Source organism: Aquarana catesbeiana, linkage group LG04 (assembly GCF_042186555.1).
Source record: "Aquarana catesbeiana isolate 2022-GZ linkage group LG04, ASM4218655v1, whole genome shotgun sequence".
NCBI classification, from domain to species: Eukaryota; Metazoa; Chordata; class Amphibia; order Anura; family Ranidae; genus Aquarana; species Aquarana catesbeiana.
This window is the reverse complement of record NC_133327.1, coordinates 60,058,954-60,080,200: the sequence shown is the minus strand read 5'-3', so window position 1 is coordinate 60,080,200 and position 21,247 is coordinate 60,058,954. Positions and strand designations below refer to the sequence as shown.

The 21,247-nt window shown below is 47.3% G+C and overlaps 1 protein-coding gene across 2 annotated transcripts in view; it reads right to left on the bottom strand.

Moving 5' to 3' along the window:
• ENPP4 (ectonucleotide pyrophosphatase/phosphodiesterase 4) overlaps positions 1 to 12,050 on the bottom strand; it is a 43,254-nt gene extending 31,204 nt beyond the window's left edge. Inside the window, exon 1 of one of the 2 annotated variants that reach the window (XM_073625245.1) lies at positions 11,967 to 12,050. The gene's annotated coding sequence lies outside the window, so the exon portion shown is untranslated. Of the gene's footprint in view, positions 1 to 8,361; positions 8,490 to 11,966 lie in introns of those variants that run through there. The other variant, XM_073625246.1, reaches the window with a different exon arrangement.
• Between the last annotated feature and the right edge of the window lie 9,197 nt (positions 12,051 to 21,247).

Here is a 21,247-nt window from a genome sequence, read left to right as displayed (position 1 = left end):
CCGCATGTGAAGTCACTATGACAAGCCTGGGTTCACACAGTAGTGGTGGGGGAAACCGCATGTGAAGTCACTACAACAAGCCTGGGTTCACAGAGGAGCAGTGGGGGAAACCGCATGTGAAGTCACTATGACAAGCCTGGGTTCACACAGGAGCGGTGGGGGAAACCGCATGTGAAGTCACTATGACAAGCCTGGGTTCACAAAGGTGCGGTGGGGGAAACCGCATGTGAAGTCACTATGACAAGCCTGGTTTCACAAAGGAGCGGTGGGGGAAACCGCATGTGAAGTCACTATGACAACCTTGGTTCACAGAGGAGCGGTGGGGGAAACCGCATGTGAAGTCACTATGACAACCTTGGTTCACAGAGGAGCGGTGGGGGAAACTGCATGTGATTTCAGACTAGAATCGCACCGCATTCCTGTTCAAATCGCATTTGATTCTTTGCCGTGCAATTTGAGCCCATTCATTTTGTATAGGCTCAAATCGCACCACAAAAGGTATTGGTTCAGGTATCAGAACAGTTGCACAAGTACTTGCGCAAATGTTTAGTATCGGCGCAACCCTAAAATATGAGAACAACCTTAAATAACACAATCACTAGGTATCAAATCAGACAGACCCTTGCACTCCAAATTTGGTGGTAGAGTTAAAAAAAAGATTGGACAGTCAGACTGTACAGTGTGTGGTCAGCTATAAACTGACCATGCACGGTACATTTTGTATAATCTTCTTAAAGTGGTTGTAAACTCTGTTACACCAATTTTACTTACAGGTAAGCCTATAATAAGTGTTACCTGTAGGTAACGTGAATATCTCCTAAATTTGCAGTAGGCGATTTTCACTGTATCCGCATGTACCAACGACATCGGCACATGCGCACTGAAGAAACGGTCTGCTCGAGCCGCTTCTTCAGAAGCCGTGACCAGCAGCTCTCGTGCGCATGCGTGGGAGTGACGGCATCGCGGCTCCGGCCAATCAAAGCGTCAGAGCCCACAAACCCGGAAATAACTATGGGAGATGTCGCCGGTCACAGTGGTGTGCGGGGACCGCTGAAACAGCTTCAATCTAAGGTAAGTATTTCATAATGAGCTAGTATGCGATGCATACTACTTCATTATGCCCTTGTCTTGCACATTTTTTTTTTGGAGTTTACAACAACTTTAAGATCTTCCAACAAGTATGTAGGGCAGCCACTCTCAACCAGGGTTTTATGGAACCCTAGGGTTCCTCCAGGGGTTGCTCAGGGTTCCTCCAGGGGTTGCTCAGGGTTCCTCCAGGGGTTGCTCAGGGTTCCTCCAGGGGTTGCTCAGGGTTCCTCCAGGGGTTGATCAGGGTTCCTCCAGGGGTTGATCAGGGTTCCTCCAGGGGTTGCTCAGGGTTCCTCCAGGGGTTGCTCAGGGTTCCTCCAGGGGTTGCTCAGGGTTCCTCCAGGGGTTGATCAGGGTTCCTCCAGGGGTTGCTCAGGGTTCCTCCAGGGGTTGCTCAGGGTTCCTCCAGGGGTTGCTCAGGGTTCCTCCAGGGGTTGCTCAGGGTTCCTTGAGATGTGGCTTATTGACCTCCCATATGAGGGTACCTACATAATTCCAGCAGTAGAACGCCAATGATCTTTTGCTGTCTGTAAGGAGGGCACTCTGACCACTGCAAGAAGGACATTCTTTTCCATGACCACCAATGTAAGGAGCTATTTCCGCACTGACACCCAAAAAATTGGTTTTAGCAAGGGTGCCCCAAGACCTAAAAATTATTTCAGGGGTTCCTCTGCAGTAAAATGGTTGAGAAAGGCTGATGTAGGATTAGAGACTGCCTCTGCCTGGCTGTGAAGGCCCTCAAATTACATAGACTTAGTAAACCTAAAAGAGATTGTACAATTAAATTGCAGTGAGTACGCCCAGCTTTAGGCATTCGTTTAGAGCAGATCTGGGCAAATTGCAACTCCAAAGCCACATCCGGCCCTTTGGCTGGCTCGTGATGCCTCCACTTTCAGCTTTCTCACTGAGGCCAAGTGGAGAGCTGCAAGAACTGGAAGGAGAGGAGCTGATCGATACAGCGGGGAGGCTTCATTCTGGTGGGAGATTTTCATCTAGGAGATGTCCCGATTTTTCCCCACCACTCTACCTGACCAAGATCTTCCTGTGTCAGCAACTGTACGCTACAAACCCCAGGAGCCTTGGATCTGTTCTTCACTCCAGGTCAGGATCTGCAGAAATCCCTCCTCTACCAATCTCAGGATCTCTCCTTCCAGTCACAGCGATCTACACAGGGCATTTAACAACCAGTCAGGAGGTGTTATCTCACCTTCCCACCACCCGATTTAACCCTATAATTCCACATTACCACGTCACAGCCAGTGAGCAGAGAGCAGGGGTGGGCCCAATCTGCATTGTGTGTGTCAATGGACACACAGAGTGTGGCTCGGGAGTGAGCATGCATGAGTGTCCCCATAGCAAGCAGCGTGCTATGGGGGCACTTAGTGGGGGGGGGGGGGCCAGGACCGCCATGGAGATGATAAAGATGATTTTTTAGATGTGTGGCCCACAAGATTCTTTCTCCTGCTAAGAAGATTGTTGCAAACAAGGCCAGCTCTTATTAGTGTGGTAGAGGAGACAGACTAGTGAGCTTTGTATTCACATCGCCAGCGGACTCCATTGATACTAAGCACCAGACTTTAGAGGGGCCAGTTGTAGGAGAAAATGCCCCAGCCTCAGTGAAAGTAAAAAAATGACCCACAGTCTGTCATCAATAGGATAAGGAATAAGGCCCCATCGTTGGTATCAATGGACGAAATAGTGCCCTATCAATGGTGTCAAATTAAGCAATTGTGCCAATTGTTGGTGTCAATTAAAGAAAAAGTGCCCCATTATTGGTGTCAGTGGGAGGAATTGTGCCCCATCATTGGTGTCAGTGGGAGGAATTGTGCCCCATCGTTGGTGTCAGTGGGAGGAATAGTGCCCCATCATTGGTGTCAGTTAGAACGTTGCATCTCCATAAATTAACAGACCGCTTCGGAAGGAATGGACAGTGAATGAACAGAAAGCGCTCTGTACAGAGGCTCCTTTTTATTCGCAAACTGAAGCAAAGTAAACACAGTTAACTATGTTTCAGTTATGAATGAACACAGTGAGTGATTGATACTGAAGAAAATCTAACTTTTATTGCTGTCTGAGTCCCCACTGGGAAGATTTGCTGTCACTTCCTTTACCAGTGACAGCATTGCTACCTGAACAGGAAGTAGGAGTAAATGTCCAACAGAGACACAGACAGCAATAAAAATAAATTGACAGAGTTTCTCACCTTTCACCAGGATGTATGTGGAAATAGGAAACTCTTGAAATGATAACATGCAGGACAAAAGGAGATGAAGAAATCGTTTCCTCTGTGCAGTCAATGGAAGGCCGTCTACATTGTAAACCAAGTAACCACATCAATTCTGATCATATGTATGTTTACTGCTCATTTTTTCATCCAACTGCAATTTAACCACTTAAAGTGGAACATTAGTCAGAAAAAGAAGTCCTGCTAGATGACTTCAGGCTGGCTCCTTTTGCTGTACAGCTATGTAATACATTAAAAATAAGCATCTATACTGTTCAAAATCCAGTAATACACTGTCTCACCAAGTTCTGCACATGCTCAGTTGCTCTCCATTTTTAGGGATCGCTGAGTTTGTAGAGGCCAATCTGCTGACAGCCTTAAAGTAGAATCAAACCCTCCAATCCTTTACAGCCAAGGAAGCTGCTTCTGTTTGTTCTGCAACTGCCATGGCACTTCACATGTGATCAGTTATGACACCGGCCGCTTGACGGTTTGGTTGAGGACACAAGCAAATGTGACAGTTAGCAATCCCGGCATTCTAGGAATTGAACTGTTTTTTGAAACCGTTAAATCGATGAGTTTAGTTCTTCTTTATGATTTACTGCTGTTCAGGGGCTCTGGGCTTCACCAAAATGGCATCCTCCAGCAAGACGAAACAGGAGCAATGCTGGAGGCAATTTACAGCACACATTAACTTTGGTAGCATAATTATTAATGTGGAATGTATGTACCATGCTAAAGAACAATTTTTTTTATCAAGTTGTTATGGGTAAAGTTCCCCTTTAAGCTCTGAAAGATTTTACCCTCTTCACGACCAGGCCATTTTTTGCTATTCAGCACTGCGCTACTTTAACTGGTAGTTGCTCAGTCATGTAACACTGTACCCAAAAGAAATTTATATCTTTTTTTTCCCCCACAAATACAACTTTCTTTTGGTGGTATTTGATCACCTATGGGTTTTTATTTTTTAATATATAAATGAAAAACACTAAACATTTTGTAAAAAAACAAAAAAACAAACAAACAAAAAAAAAAAACAATATTTTTTACTTTCTGCTTTAAAATATATCCAATGAAATAAATAAAAAATCAAATTTCTTCATAAATTTACACCAAAATTTATTTTGCTATGTACTACGTACTTTTCAAAAATAAAATCCAGAAAACTGTATAATGGCTCTGTACTGTGATTCGCTAAGCTGATCAGCAGGTCCCGGCAAATGCGGCCCGTCCATAGAGGATGCACAGGCGTCTCCCTCAATGCATTTCACCATAATAGGGCTTAGTCCTCCCCTATCCATGTATCCGGCCCCCTGATCTACATATCAGAGCGCTGGACTATGGATTACAATCCAGGGGGGTGTTTTTTTTAAAGCACGCAATTAGAGCCAGAGGCTCTAATAGGCTCCAAAAAAGGGTGGCCTTGGAGCACAGAGCATGGCACTCTGAGGCCACCCTGTTGTGTGATGATAGCGAATCAATTTTTCGCTATTTTCAAACTAAAGTTCCTTCCTGCCAATCAGCAGGCAGGTCGTGAAATCTGCTTCCCTGATTGGCCAAAGCGTCAGGTGATCCTATTGGATGCCTAGCGCTTTGGCAGAAGAGGAGACACATGGCGGAGGAAGCTTGAGGAGCGGACACTGGAGTTGCCACTGCCGGCCCTCCAGGATTGGAGGAGAGGACTCCACAGCCTGCCACATGAGTGGGTAAGTGCCGGACCGCCTGCGGGGGGTGGAGTGCTGTCTCAGTGCCACTCTGCCCGGCAGCCACCAGCCACCACTGCTGCCGACCAACTTGTGCTGTGCGGAATCATGGCACAGATGGGGCCGCGGACGGGCGCGTGCTCACACTGCTGAACACTTATCTGATCCTGAGAATTTTCTCCCCTGAAGTCCACTGGGAAACCAACACTTCCAGGAGTATCGATCTCCTAGAGCTTGCAATGGTTCCTCCTCCTGCTTGCCACAGGACTCATTGGCTGGTGGGATAAACCACTACGCTATCAAGGGACACGTTCCTGGACACACCCAGAGGTGTTGGACAGAAGTGATTTCACACCTCTGCTTGTTATTTTTCTTGTTTGTTATCAAAAAAGCTTCATTGCAACTTGATTATATTCAAAAGCCAGTTCCAGCAAATGACTCTCTGCCAAATGCTGCTCCGTCTCCCTCAACGCATTTCACCCTAAAAGGGCTTAGTCATGAAGGTATAATTAAAGTGTAACTCCACTTTCACCCTCTGGGTGATCTATGTGCATTGCAAGAATTTGTACAAACTGTTGCAGATTCTTACCTTTTGTTATTCTGAAGGAATAGCATTTTGTTTGTCTTTGTCCATGTGCACAGTGAATCTGTATGGGAGTGCTTTTATAATTATCAGCTTCTGCACCTGCAGGTCTCTAATGAGAAAAGTAGCAGGGTCTGCCTCCCTTTAGACGTTATTTCCTATTGGGCATATCTCACCAAAAATCTAATTTTGTTGCAGGGGATGCCTGAAATGTGACTTGTATCTTAGTGCCGACTTCTAGGAAAATCAGTGAGCCAATCACACAAGCAGGAAATGACATTTCTGGGGGGGGGGGGGGCGTTCTGTATACCATCTGTGTACAGAACCCCTCCAGGTAGCCATATTGCATTTTACAGAAAATTACAGAGTTGCAGATTGAAAAGGAAAGGTACATTTTAATAACATTCAACTGTAATATGACTTGCGTCATAATTGTATATGCTATATATTTTTATTTTTTTTATTTGCTAATTTGTTCCCCGTGAAAGTGGAATTACCCTTTAAGCCCCTGTTGGAATTAAACAAAAAATAAAAAACACAAGCAGAGGTGTGTCTTCTTCTGTTTGGCATTGGAATGTCGAGGAGTCCAGGACCCGAATGAGTTTGGCTCCTGCAGTGAGTAAGCACGCCACAAAACCGCCTAGGGTGGGGGGGGTATAGTGTCCTATTGTTGGTGTCAGTGGGGGGTATAGTGTCCTATTGTTGGTGTCAGTGGGGGGTATAGTGTCCTATTGTTGGTGTCAGTGGGGGGGGGGGGTATAGTGTCCTATTGTTGGTGTCAGTGGAAGGTATAGTGTCCTATTGTTGGTGTCAGTGGGGGGTATAGTGTCCTATTGTTGGTGTCAGTGGGGGGTATAGTGTCCTATTGTTGGTGTCAGTGGGGGGGGGGGTATAGTGTCCTATTGTTGGTGTCAGTGGAAGGTATAGTGTCCTATTGTTGGTGTCAGTGGAAGGTATAGTGTCCTATGGTTGGTGTCAGTGGGAGGAATGGTGTCCTATGGTTGGTGTCAGTGGGAGGAATGGTGTCCTATGGTTGGTGTCAGTGGGAGGAATGGTGTCCTATGGTTGGTGTCAGTGGGAGGAATGGTGTCCTATGGTTGGTGTCAGTGGGAGGAATGGTGTCCTATGGTTGGTGTCAGTGGGAGGAATGGTGTCCTATGGTTGGTGTCAGTGGGAGGAATGGTGCCCTATTGGTATCTACAAAACTGTTAGCTCTGGGGGTTTAACTCTTTTCTCTATGGTTGTGCAAATACAAGTCAATTTTCAGATGTCCCATTCTTGCTGAGATACTCTCCAAGGCTTGTCCTCCTCTAAAGGGATGCAGATGCTGCTGATTTTTCTAATATAACTTTGCCTTTGCTCAGGATAATAAAGTCTGGCCCTCCCATTCAGAAATCAGTGTACAAGGACAAGGTGCAACAAACAGCAATCCTTTCAGAACAAAGGTAGAAATCTACAAAAAGGTTGAATAAAATCCATGCAATCTCTATAGAACTCAACACAAATCACTAGTGATGTAACACAATATTCATCACTACATATACAAATCAAGATCACATGACATGGTACCTATATAGTGCTGTCAATATACGCAGCACTTTACATTTATAATGTACAGTCACATTTTTCTAATTTCTTATGTGAATGAATGTGAACAAAGCAAGGTCCATAAAGACATGGCTGAGCGAGTTTGGGGTGGAGGAACTTGACTGGCCTGCACAGAGTCCTGACCTCAACCCGATAGAACACCTTTGGGATGAACTAGAGCAGAGACTGCGAGCTAAGCCTTCTCGTCCAACATCAGTGTCTGACCTCACAAAAGCACTTCTGGAAGAATGGTCAAACATTGCCATAGACACACTCCTAAACCTTGTGGACAGCCTTTCCAGAAGAGTTGAAGCTGCAAAGGGTGGGCCAACTCAATATTGAACCCTACGGACTAAGACTGGGATGCCGTTTACATTCATGTGCGTGTAAAAGCAGGTGTCCCAATACTTTTGGTAATATAGTGTATACACTGTACATATAGTATATCCATAAACTATATGGATAACATATAATATACTCCTAAATATGCAATATACTAGGTGAGATTTTGAAGGTCCTTTGGATGGTATTTGTGGTTCAAATGTGCTGACAAATTATTTGTCCGAATTTTAGATGAACATTGAAAACAACAATCTATCTGTGTATGGCTAGCCTAAAGAGATCGGTCACCTGAATAGGCTTGGGCCACACACTGGTGATTTCCGGTAGCTCAATCCTGCCGCTAAAACACTTAATTGTAGCAAATGATAGCTAAACAAATGGAATGCATGGCTCCCTATGGAGCGGACTACACAAGTAGTATGTTGTTCTGATCAGTCACTCATGAATGGAGCATTGTGTGACCATGTGAGATTGATCACTACTACCAGGAGGTCTTCAAAAAGTTTCTACACTTTTATATTTTTGTTGGAAACGGTGAGGGCGGGAGGAGTAGTAATTGGTCGTGTCTGAGAGTGTCATGTGACTAGTCTGTCTGGCATAAGAGTCGTCACGCTGTGGTGAAAAAAAAAGTGCGGAAACTTAGTGAAGAACCCTCATATATGTCCCTTCTATACACTGCAGTGGCTGGACGGTGAAGGTGAAGGCCAGATGACCATCTGGAAAGAGTCATGGTATGAGAATATATAGAGCTCACCATTGAATACAACAAGGATGGATCACCTCCTGATAACAGCGGGTAGAAGAAACGTAGATGGAGAAGGTGATCTGCCTACCTCAATATCGGGTTGTCCTGCAGACAGTTGTATGAGACACGCCAGGAACACACAATGGTCTAGTCTGACAACAAGTCACCACTTCCTGTCTTCCTGGCACCTGCCCCGTCCTTCCTCACCCAGTGTAATGACAACCAAACAGGTCAGACCAGTGTGACTCCACCAACCACACGTTTACTTCTCCAAACAAGGACAGACCCGTATAATGACAGTGTCACTGTGCTGTGGAGGAGGTGACAACCTCACAGAAGTCTGTCACTTTCTAGATTTATCAGTAAGCGGCAGCAGTTTGGATTTTAAAGGGTCAGTCCACCCAAATGTGAGGTCCCAGGTCTACACCTATTATGAGGGGCTTCCCCGCTGGACTTCATACTATGGTAAATACAACAGCTGGAGCTGGAACATCTGAAGGGTGAAGGTGGACAGTCACAATCGTGGCAGAGAGACTTCACTGTCGGGTCTAAATAAGACGTATCATGAGCCAAAAGATGAGCCCACCCACTGGCTGGACGTATTAGGCCTCAGATCCCCTGAATGTACACCTCGGCACCAGGGGGCGCTCTCAGATATAGAAACAACCCTTCTACTATATAGTTATTGATGGATCTAAAGCTGGCCGGGGGAACTGGAGGAAGTGCAGAGAAGGGCAACCAAACTGATAAGAGGCATGGAGGAGCTCAGCTGTGAGGAAAGATTAGAGGAACTGAATTTATTCTCTTTTCAGAAGAGGATATGAAGGAGGGATATGAACAACATGTATTATAAAGGACAAGGGGGCACTCTTTACATCTAGAGGAAAAGAGATTTCATCTCCAAATACAGAAAGGCTTCTTCACAGTAAGAGCTGTGAAAATGTGGAATAGACTCCCTCCAGAGGTGGTTCTGGCCAGCTCAGTAGATTGCTTTAAGGAAGGCCTGGATACTTTCCTAAATGTACAGAATATAACTGGGTACTAACATTTATAGGTAAAGGTAATCCAGTGTAAATCCGATTGCCTCTCCGGGAGATCAGGAAGGAATTTTTTCCCCTGTATAGCAAATTGGATCATGCTTTGCTGGGCTTTTTCGCCTTCCTCTGGATCAACTGTGGGTGAAGGATTGTGTATATGGGATTTTTTTTTTTTTTTTTTTTTTAGTTGAACTAGATGGACTTGTTTCTTTTTTCAATCTGACTATGTAACTATGGCCATACAATGTGATTCAGTGGCGGCCCGTCCATAGGGGGCGCACGGGCACCGCCCCACAACTGTAAAAAAAAAAAAAAAAAAAAAAAAAAGAAGCCCTTAAAAAATTAAAAATAGAAAAAAAAGGCCTTTAAGTGCACTGTGTTCGGGCGCCGGGACACAGTGTACTATGGGAGGCGCCACATCAATGCAATCACGAGATTGCAGAAGAGGCGCTTCATTTGCAGGATTTTTACCTGCTTTGTGGCGCATTCCATCGCGCCGAACAAATTTCGCTCGTACTTCGTGTTTCCAGTTAAGATGTTATTTCCAGGTTCCCTGTGCCAGACGGAAACCCTAAGTGACGCCAGAAGCTCCGTGGAACGCATGACCCGAGTAGATCTGGTAAGTAAGGCTGCAAAATAGGTGAACTGCGAGCGCCATGCTCCACTCAGCTGTGTTGGGAAGGCGAATGACTATTCACTTTCCTAACACTGAACTGCCTCTCCACCAATCAGTTACCTGTCACCTGATTGGCTGAGACGACAGGCGCAGCTATTGGACGCCTTTTAGGAGGCAGGAGACGCATGAAGGACCCCAGTAGAAGAGAACAAGAAGACCTGGACAGCCGCACACCGGAATGGATAAATCCGTCTTTTTATTCAAAATACAGGATCATGGGGTACACAAAACACGACTGTGGGGTGGTACAAAAATAGCTGACGTGTTTCGCACTTACACCAAGTGCTTACTCATAACTCATAGCATGAAGGACCCCACTTGTTGCTGTCACCCGCTGCCCCACAGACACAGGGTAAGTGCCGGGCAGATGGCGAGTGGGCGGGGGGGCAGACTGGCAGCATTTGATTGGCCCAGTAGCTTTATTTGATGGCACACTGGCAGCATTTGATTGGCAATTGATGGTTTTTTTTTTTTTTTTTCAAAATGTTTTCAGTTTGTTTGCGCCCCCCCAAAAGATTTTGAGCACCAGCCGTCACAGGTGTGATTGCTGTGTAATCTCTTTTTGCTTCACCAAGATGATGTAATATGAGGACAACCCTACACAATGCAATCTATTTGTATCCAATCAGGCAGCTCCTTTGACAGATCTAAGGATGGCCATACACACTACAATCTGATTCTATGATCACCTTTTCATTTACTGAAACAATGTAATATAATGGACACACCTATACAATCCAATCCATGTGTACCCAGGCCGGCTGCCATTTATATTACATGGTGGATGGCAGATCCATGCGAGATTGTACAATCAGACTGTATGGTCTGCACACAATCTCTTTTAGATCTACTATAGAAGATAGGGTCAGCCTGTTTGGATACCAAGTCATTGGGTAGATTAGGTGTGTCCTCATATTACATTGTTCTGGTAAAACCAAAGCTGATTGTACGGAGATTGTATGGTGACAATAAAAGGTGGCCATAGACTATGCAATCTCCTTAACCGCAGACTGTATATATAAGGCGGTTCTGCTGCGCAGGATCACGTAGTACGCGATCCTGCACCTCTGGGTCTGCCGCCAGTGGTCTGCTCCCGCTATATATGTAAAGCGCTGCGTAAATTGATGGCGCTATATAAGTGTACCTTAAATAATAATAAATATATCCTATAGATTGTAGATGCGATAACTTTTGTGCAAACCAATCAATATACACTTATTGTAATTTTTTTTTACCAAAAATATGTAGCAAAATACATATTGGCCTAAATTGATGAGGAAATTCGATTTTTTACATTTTTTTATGTTTGTTTGGATGTTTTAGAGCAGAAAATAAATATAGTTTTTTTTTTTGTCAAATTTGTCGGCCTTTTTTTTGTTTATATCGCAAAAAATAAAAACCGCAGAGGTGATCAAATACCATCAAAAGAAAACTCTATTTGTGGGGGGGGGACATCAATTTTATTTGGGTACAACGTCGGACGACTGCGCAATTGTCAGTTAAAAATCAGTAAAAAAATGGCCTGGTCATTAAGGAGGGGTAAATCTTCAAGTGGTTAAAGGAGCACAACCCTTTTGATCCAATCAGGCAGGGCCCATACATGAAATAGCAGATTTAATAAAGTGGATTGTACAATCAGATTGTATTAAAGGAGACAGTATCGTTATAAGACTGACCACACACTATACAATCTCCCTCATTAGATCCACTATGGTGGGTGTCGCACCAGTGTGTCAGCCCCATAGGATACAAGGCAGGACCTCTGTATGGGATTGTACAGTGTATGGTCATCTATAGACAGGTCATCATGGACTCTCATTACACATACACTGAGATTTGCGCCCAGCGATGCTGCGACACCCACCATAGTACGGAAGTTACATTGTATATGTACAGTTCACCTATCACCCCCCTTCCCCCCACCATAGTACACACCCGCCCCTCCTCCCCTCCCCCCGCACACCCGGGATCGGTACTCACACACAGCCCGAACTCCGATCACTTCTCTCCTCCAACACCTCACTGGGCGGGCACTACGACAGTGGGCGGGCTCAGCTGTCACACGCCGCGGCTGATTGGCTGCAGTCACGGGCTCCCTGGTGTCATTGAAGGCGAGCCGTGTGTTTTGAACATGTGATGGCTGAGCTGACGTCACCGCCGCGGCTGTCAGAGCGCACAGCGCAGAGTTGGACTGGTTAGTTCCTGGTACAGGCAGTGCGGTGTCATGGTGACCTCGGGGGCCAGATCAGTGTATACACATCCCAGTTCTCAATATAAACATCCCAGTATATAGTTCTCAATATAAACATCCCAGTATATAGATTCCAGTATAAACATGTCAGTATATACCAGGGGCGTAACTAGAAATAGCAGGGCCCCATAGCAAAATGTTGTATGGGGCCCCCCTGCAAACAGCCCCCCCCCCCACAGCTGCCCTAGTGTCAATGTAGCGCGACCTGTGCCACATACAGTGTGACCTGTGCCCAATACAGCGTGACCTGTGCCCAATACAGCGTGACCTGTGCCACATACAGCGTGACCTGTGCCACATACAGCTTGACCTGTGCCACATACAGCTTGACCTGTGCCACATACAGCGTGACCTGTGCCCAATACAGCGTGACCTGTGCCCAATACAGCGTGACCTGTGCCCCATACAGCGTGACCTGTGCCCAATACAGTGTGACCTGTGCCACATACAGCGTGACCTGTGCCACATACAGCGTGACCTGTGCCACATACAGCCCCTCCTATGCAGAGGAAGAGGCAAGCCACCCGGATCAGCAGAGAACGGGATTGCCCGCTGTAATAGCTTTCATTTGAATTTCCCATCTTCCCGGGGCTCATCGTCACATAGCCCCACCTCTTGGCCCAACGCCTTTGATGACTTCACATGTCCCGCATTGGATCGGCGTTCTGTCTATCAAAGGCGCCGGGCCAAGAGGTGGAGCTATGTGACGTGAGCCCCGGGAACACTGGAAGTTCTAATGAAAGCTCTTACATCGGGCAATTCAGCTCTCTGCTGATACGGACAGCTCGCCTCTTCCTTTCCTCTCTCTTCCCCTGGCTGGGAGACTGTGCCGGCGGTGCTCTCATCCTCACTGGGCCCCACTAGGCTGCGGGCCCCATAGCACCCACATGGGTCGCTATGGTGGTAGTTACGCCCCTGGTATATACCGTAGATCCCTGTATATAGATCTTAGTATATATACATCCCAGTATATACAGTATCTCAGTATAAACATACTACTATAAAGATCCCAGTATAAATGTACCAGTATATTGATCCCAGTATATAAATTATCCCAGTATAAACATACCAGTATAAATATCCCAGTATAAATGTGCCAGTATATTGATCCCAGTATATACAGTATCTCAGTATAAACACACCAGTATAAAGATCCCATTATAAATGTGCCAGTATATTGATCCCAGTATATACAGTATCCCAGTATAAACATACCAGTATAAATGTGCCAGTATATTGATCCCAGTATATAAAGTATCCCAGTATAAACATACCAGTATAAAGATCCCAGTATAAATGTACCAGTATATTGATCCCAGTATATACTATATGTAGCACTTACCCCAGAAAGGAGCTGCTGGTTATTATTTTGGGTCTTTGCCGCTACCCCTTACTCACAGTTCACCATACCAGAAACTTAGAGTCTGTCTTTTCTTTCCAATGCTCTTTTTTTTTTTTTATTGAACAACTTGAGCAGTAGGGGGATGGAGGGTTTAAGGGAAAGTTCAGATACCTTGTGCAGATCACTGAGGAACTTCTAGATCCCGTAGAGAAGTACTCCTTCAGTCAACGGATCTTGCTCACCCGGATAGGCCTCTCTCACTGACCTAGAAGCCAGAATGATGCCTGAACAAAAAGTCTCTGCCACAGACTTGATAAGAACAATAAGGCCCCTTTCACACTGGGGCGGTGGGGGCGTCGGCGGTAAAACGCCGCTATTTTTAGCAGTGCTTTACTGTCGTTTTAGCGACGGTATTCGGCTGCTAGCGGGGCGGTTTTAACCCCCACTAGCGGCCGAAAAAGGGTTAAAACCGCCAGCAAAGCGCCGCTACAGCAGTGCTATGCCGGCAGTATAGCCGCGCTGCCCCATTGATTTCAATGGGAAGGAGCGGTGTATACTCCGCTCCTTCACCGCTCCAAAGATGCTGTTTGCAGGAGTTTTTTTTCCCTCCTGCCAGCGCATCGCTTCAGTGTGAAAGCCCTCGGGGCTTTCACACTGGAGACACAGCAGCGGTGGTCTCAGGTTGGTTTGCAGGCGCTGTTTTTAGCACAATATCGCCTGCAAACCGCCCCAGTGTGAAAGGGGTCTAATGGTTGAACAATCATCTGCCGTAGGATTTAGTATTAGTTGAACGATCCTATGCCATAGGATTTAGTATTAGTTGAACGATACTATTCCATAGGATTTAGTATTAGTTGAACAATCCTATTCCATAGGATTTAGTATTAGTTGAACGATCCTATGCCATAGGATTTAGTATTAGTTGAACGATACTATTCCATAGGATTTAGTACTAGTTGAACAATCCTATTCCATAGGATTTAGTATTAGTTGAACGATCCTCTGCCATAGGATTTAGTATTAGTTGAACGATCCTCTGCCATAGGATTTAGTATTAGTTGAACGATCCTCTGCCATAGGATTTAGTATTAGTTGAACGATCCTCTGCCATAGGATTTAGTATTAGTTGAACGATCCTATGCCATAGGATTTAGTATTAGTTGAACGATCCTCTGCCATAGGATTTAGTATTAGTTGAACGATCCTCTGCCATAGGATTTAGTATTAGTTGAACGATCCTCTGCCATAGGATTTAGTATTAGTTGAACGATCCTATGCCATAGGATTTAGTATTAGTTGAACGATCCTATGCCATAGGATTTAGTATTGGTTGAACGCTCCTATGCCATAGGATTTAGTATTAGTTGAACGATCCTCTGCCATAGGATTTAGTATTAGTTGAACGATCCTATGCCATAGGATTTAGTATTAGTTGAACGATCCTATGCCATAGGATTTAGTATTAGTTGAACGATCCTATGCCATAGGATTTAGTATTAGTTGAACGATCCTATGCCATAGGATTTAGTATTGGTTGAACGATCCTCTGCCATAGGATTTAGTATTAGTTGAACAATCCTTTGGCACAGGATTTAGTATTAGTTGAACACAGTACCAGAACCTTTAAGCCAACCCGGCAGTACTGTGAGGTAGGTTTGGTTAGGACGCATCCTCCAATTGAGTCAACAGGCTCCTCTTGAGACACCAACCTTTCGCTCGGTCCTCTCCAAGATGAGTCCTCCCCCGGATCTTTCAATTGCTCGGCTTCTTCCCGCAGGACAGACAGCACAGGACCACCTCTGAACCAATAGGCCCCCTGATAACTTCTGGGCCTACTTGCGGTCACAGCAGGGCCCCGAGACAGAAAAGCAGTTGTCACATACCTTGGGCCAGGAGGTAAAAGAGTGAAAAATATGGCGTTTGCCCCTTAAGTATCTTTTCCCAGAATGCACAGCGGTGAACCACTCCCACTTGGCTGTCTCTGGGAAAGAAGGACACTCAATACACTTCAGCCTGTTGCCCTTCCATCACTGGCCTGTGGTGACAACGACACCTACAGGCGACAGTGTGGAACTGCACGCAACACAGCCAATGCTGGAACAGAGGCTAATTTAGCCATATCATTGAATCTGAACTATGTACAGAACAGATAACCCACTAGAACTACACCCCAAGCCCACCCAGTTGTGTGACCAAAGTGAATGAATAATCACTAGGACAGGGTTGATGACCACTGTATTAAAGGACTGTGGAGCCCCCTCTTTTTCTCTCCTTTCTCTCCCTTCTTCACCCCCAATACCGAGCTGATTATGCTGGAGCTATTTTAGAAGTCACAGCAGGTGATCCTAGAGGAGAGATCCATGACCAGCAGCATTGGCCGACAGCGGTGACAACATCCATGGATTATTACTCATAACAGCTATGACACCACAGCTTTGAGGTGAGAGTTCTAAGAGACCATACTTACAGAAAGTTCAGAAGGGCAACACCACCATAGTACTTTATTAAAGTAAAGCCCGGAAATGCAGCATGCAATGCGTTAAGTGCAGGGCGTGCATGACAGTGGTAGCAGTGTGGGGAAGGGATGGTCTAAAATGGAGCCGAGGGGGAGGGACAGGAAGGGAGGGGTTATATAAAAAGGTTAACCTGTGGGGAGGGGTTAACAGAAAACTGGTGGAAAGTTCTGGGAAGCATGGCTGAAGTGGAGCGTCTCATGGCCCAACTGCGTGCGGAGGCGGCGGTGAGAGGAACGGCTTGGCTACAAGACGCGATCGGTGCGGCCATGGAGCAGGCAGGACAGCAGCCGAGTATGGGTGAGAGGAGCAGCGGCAGGGCGCGGAGATCGAGGCCGCCTGAGCGTTTCTCTCCAGAACGCTCTAGGGCGGCACAAAGGATGGCGGGGAGGAACAGGGATGAGGTGCGGGGATGTCCACCGGCCAAGAGGAAGACAGCGAGCGGAGGTGACTTCACGGCCTCGGCGGCACCAAGCGGGGAGAGAGCGGGTACGCAGGTCAGGCCTAGCGGAGGAAGACGAGCGGGGAGCGCGAGCCCCGCCCCCAGGATGACGGCGGAGGTTCTCAACACTATTGCGGCCAGGAAGGCTGCAGCTGTCCCCAGGCTTTCTAATTCTGCGGCAGGGGCCAATCAATATGCGGTGAGAGGAAGAAGCGGGCAGCAAGCAGGAGGAGCGGAGGCCTTCAGGGCTGCGGTATCCAACACCGGCCCTGCAAAGGCTGTCCTAAAGTCGGCGGGAGGTTACGCAGCTAGGAGAAAGGAAAGGATGGAGATGGCGGCGGCAGCCAAGGCCACCAGGCCAGGCGGGCTTTCGGAGATGGAAGACGGAGAGACAGTCCCAAGGGAGCTGGAGGAGACGTCCGGATCGGATGAGGAGGCGCCCCCCTTTTCCAGGAGCACGGACGAGAATGAGGTCGGAAGGTCGGCTGACGGGGTACCACCTGTGCAGCCCGGTAAGTCCCAGCAATTGGGGTTGGAAGGGGGGAACAGGGTAAGACAGGAATTAAGTAGGCCTGAGGACAGTGTAAGGGGGGTTGTCTCAGCGGTGGGGGGCTCTGGTTTACTGGGTTTTTTGGAAGGCATTAAGGAATTGGTGCAGAGATTTGAAGCAGGAGAGCGTGCTGCGGGGGGCCCGGCAGCTGCATGGGTCCCACCAGCGGGGGGCGGCGGACATGTTGCAGGGGTGGGGGCGCCTACAGTAGCGGCTGCGGTGGCGGTACCCGTCCTGGAGACCTCGGTTAGTGATGTTCCGCAGGGGAAGGAAAAAGCTGCAGAGACAGTAGAGAGGCAGGATATAACCAGGCTGGCGGATGCGGCACGGTGCGAGGTTTATGTGTGCTACGAAGGACCTTTGGGAGCGCACTTGAAACAGGAGGTACGGGAGAAGTTGTGGAAAGGTGAGTATGTGGAAATATTTTCACTACTACCATTGGAGAAGTTTAATTTGGACAGAGTTAAACCAGACAGCTCCAAGAAGGAGGATGAAGAGAAGAGGAGATATCGGCTGATCCCTAGGACATTTACCAATTGGTTGCAAGCGTTTGCAATTCTGGCTAGTGTGATAGGGGAAAGGCACCCGGAGCAATGTTCGGCATTGTTCTGCTATCAGGATGCGATAGGGGAAGCTTATAGAGTGTATGGCGGCACGGGTTGGCTGAGATACGACGAGCAGTTCAGACAGCGGAGAGCGGTACGTCCAGAGCTGCGTTGGGACCACAAGGACATTAGCCTGTGGATGCGTTTGATGACGACGACGAGGGCCCCGAACCAGTTTTTTCAGGGGGGAGCCGGTGGACCTTCAGCCCCGGGACATTCGGCCGGAAACAAAAAAGGGTTTTGTTGGCAGTACAACACCGGAGCCTGTAAGTTTGGTGCGTCATGTAAGTACAAGCACGAGTGCTCCGGCTGTGGAGGGACGCATCCTGGATCTAGATGCTACAAGCAGGGAAAAGGCAGAACCGGTGACGTTGGGAACAAGAGGGAGGACTCCGGTGAAAGTGGAAAGGATGCGGTCGTTTCTCGGTAAGTATCCTGACAGACAAGCTGCAAGGTTACTGGAGGAGGGTTTCTCGGTGGGTTTTAGGATACCCTGCGAGTTGAAGGTTGTTCCCCAGGTGCCCAAAAATTTACGATCCGCATTGCAACATCCGGAAGTGGTTTCCGCGAAGCTGGCAAAGGAAGTTGCAATGGGGAGAATGGGTGGTCCTTTTCAGGCGGCACCATTGGCAGATTTGGTGGTGTCACCGCTAGGCGTTGTGCCCAAAAAGGAGCACAACAAATTCAGGCTCATTCACCACTTATCCTTCCCGAAAGGGGGATCGGTGAATGATGCCATTGACCAGGAGGCGTGCTCAGTGACTTATACGTCATTTGATGCCGCCGTGGGGTGGGTGCGCCGTTACGGTAAAGGAGCTTTGATGGCCAAGGCGGATGTCGAATCAGCTTTTCGGCTGCTGCCAGTACACCCGGAGAGTTTTAGGTTCCTGGGGTGCCACTGGAAAGGGGAGTTTTACGTGGACAAATGCCTACCGATGGGCTGCTCGATATCGTGTGCGATGTTTGAGCAATTCAGCTCTTTTTTGGAATGGGTAGTGAGGGACGTGTCCGGAGTGAATTCTATAATTCACTACCTGGATGATTTCTTATGCATAGGTCCGGCTTCTTCTAGAATCTGCGCGGTGTTATTGGCGACATTACAGCATGTCGCTGACAGATTCGGCATTCCGTTGGCTGCTGGAAAGACGGAGGGACCTTGCACGGTCATCACGTTCCTAGGCATTGTACTGGATTCAGAGGCCATGGAATGCAGGTTGCCGGAAGACAAATTGGGAGATTTGAAAAAAGAGATTGCAGGGCTAATAGGTTTGAGGAAGGTACAACTGAGAACGCTTCAATCGGTTTTGGGCAAGCTGAATTTTGCTTGCCGCATACTGCCGATGGGTAGAGTGTTCAGCCGCCGGCTGGCGGCTAGCACGAGTGGTATACAATCACCAAGGCATTTTGTGCGTTTAGTCAAATCGCACAGGGAGGATTTACAGGTATGGCATACCTTTTTGGAATCCTTCAATGGAAGGGCGATGTGGATGTCAGGACCGGTCAGTAATTTCGACCTGGAACTCTTCACGGATGCGGCAGGGTCTACAGGTTTTGGGGCGTTTTTTCAAGGTCGGTGGAGTGCAGGTCCTTGGCCTCAGTCGTGGATAGATGAGGGTTTCGTACAAAACTTGGTTTTACTGGAACTGTTTCCAGTAGTGTTGGCGGTGGAACTGTGGGGCGCATCTTTCAGGGATCTGAAGGTGCGTTTTCACGGGGACAATTTAGGGGTGGTGCAAGTGATAAACAGGGTGACAGCATCGTCCCCGCCAGTGATCAAGTTGTTGCAGCATTTAGTATTAAGATGTTTGCAATTGAACGTCTATATTCATGCAGTTCACTTACCAGGGGTGGAGAATGTGGTAGCTGATGCGTTATCTCGCTTCCAGTGGGACAGGTTCCGACAGTTGGCGCCGGAAGCGGAGCAACAGGGGGTGCCTTGTCCCGAGTGGATGTGGGAAATACCTTTGGTGTCATCGCGGGATGGATTCAGCAGTCGGTAAGTGGGGCCACGTGGGCGGCGTACTCCAAGGTATGGATGGAGTGGATGGGTTTTGTACAAGGAATTGGCGAGGAGCCGTCCGGGAGGTCTTTGCACTTGTTGTTGCTATACTACGTGGCAAGGAAAATGGAGGAGGGTGCGTCGGTAGCTGTTTTGAATACGCAATTAGCGGGGTTGGCTTTTCTTTTTAAGCTACAGGGTCAGCAGGATGTCACGAAAGATTTTTGGGTGCGCCAAGCGCTAAAGGGGTATAGGAAGCGAGGAATCAAGCGTGATTCCAGAAGGCCGGTGACTTTTGAGGTCTTAGGTAGTATTATAGAAAAGTTGGGGGAGGTATGCTCTTCCGAGTATGAAATCACATTGTTCAAGGTGGCGTTTGTACTGGCATTTTTTGGAGCATTCAGGATAAGCGAGCTGGTTAGCCCGGCAAAAACAGTTCCAGGAGGATTGGGATGGCAGGAAGTTCAGCTGGAGCGGGCAGGTTTAACGTTGGTTATAAACAGGTCAAAAACGGATCAAGCAGGGAGAGGCAGGGTAGTGAGAGTTTACCCCATTCAGGGATCCTGCCTGTGCCCGGTGGGCATGGTCGAAAAATTCTTGCAAGTTCGCCCAGCGTTACAAGGCCCCTTTTTAATGCACTTGGATGGGAGTTTTTTATCTAGGTTTCAGTTCATAACAGTTTTTAGGAGATGCCTGCGGAGTGTGGGTTTACGGGACAAGGATTTCGCGTCTCACTCCTTTCGGATAGGAGCGGCTACTGAAGCAGTCAGGAATGGGCTAGGTGTAGAGGAGGTGAAACGAATTGGAAGGTGGGAATCGAAGAGGTTCCAGTCCTACGTAAGACCACATCTAGTGGTGGGGTCGGGGGTATGCTAGGGGAGTAGTACAGTGATTGTTTAGTTAACACCGGTTCGTCTTTGAGGAGAGTTTTGAGGGAAGTTTTCTTGTTTTCTTCTAATTACAGGATCATCGCCTGGCATGGTCTGGATTATGGGCCATTCATATGTGTGTTGGGGGGCTAGAAGGGGGGATGCTCGTTGGGAGGGCAGACAGTTAGGTTTTGACAAAAGGGAGGTTTATATTAAGTGGTTGGGGATACCGGGAATGTTGTGGGGTAGATTGCTTCCTGAAGTACAGAAGTATGCCCTGAGGGAAGGACCACCTGACGTGCTAGTTTTACACGTTGGCGATAATGACCTAGGTATCAGATCCATGGTAGACATCACGCGGGATATTAAGGGTGATTTGTGGCACTTGATAGAATTATTCCCCAAGACTATTTTTATATGGTCAGATATGGTGGCTAGGACATCTTGGAGAATGGCCAGGTCGGTGGAAGGTGTAAATCGGGCCAGAAAAAAGATTAATAGGGAGGTGAGCAAATTCATGGTACGCAATGGAGCCTTAGCTATTAGACATCCTGAATTAGAATTCGAAACGTGGAGGTATCTGAGACCTGATGGGGTCCACCTTAATGATGTGGGGATAGACTTGTGGAATTTAGGATTACAGGAGGGAATACAGCGAGCTATTCGGGTGTGGAGGGGCATCCAAGAGTA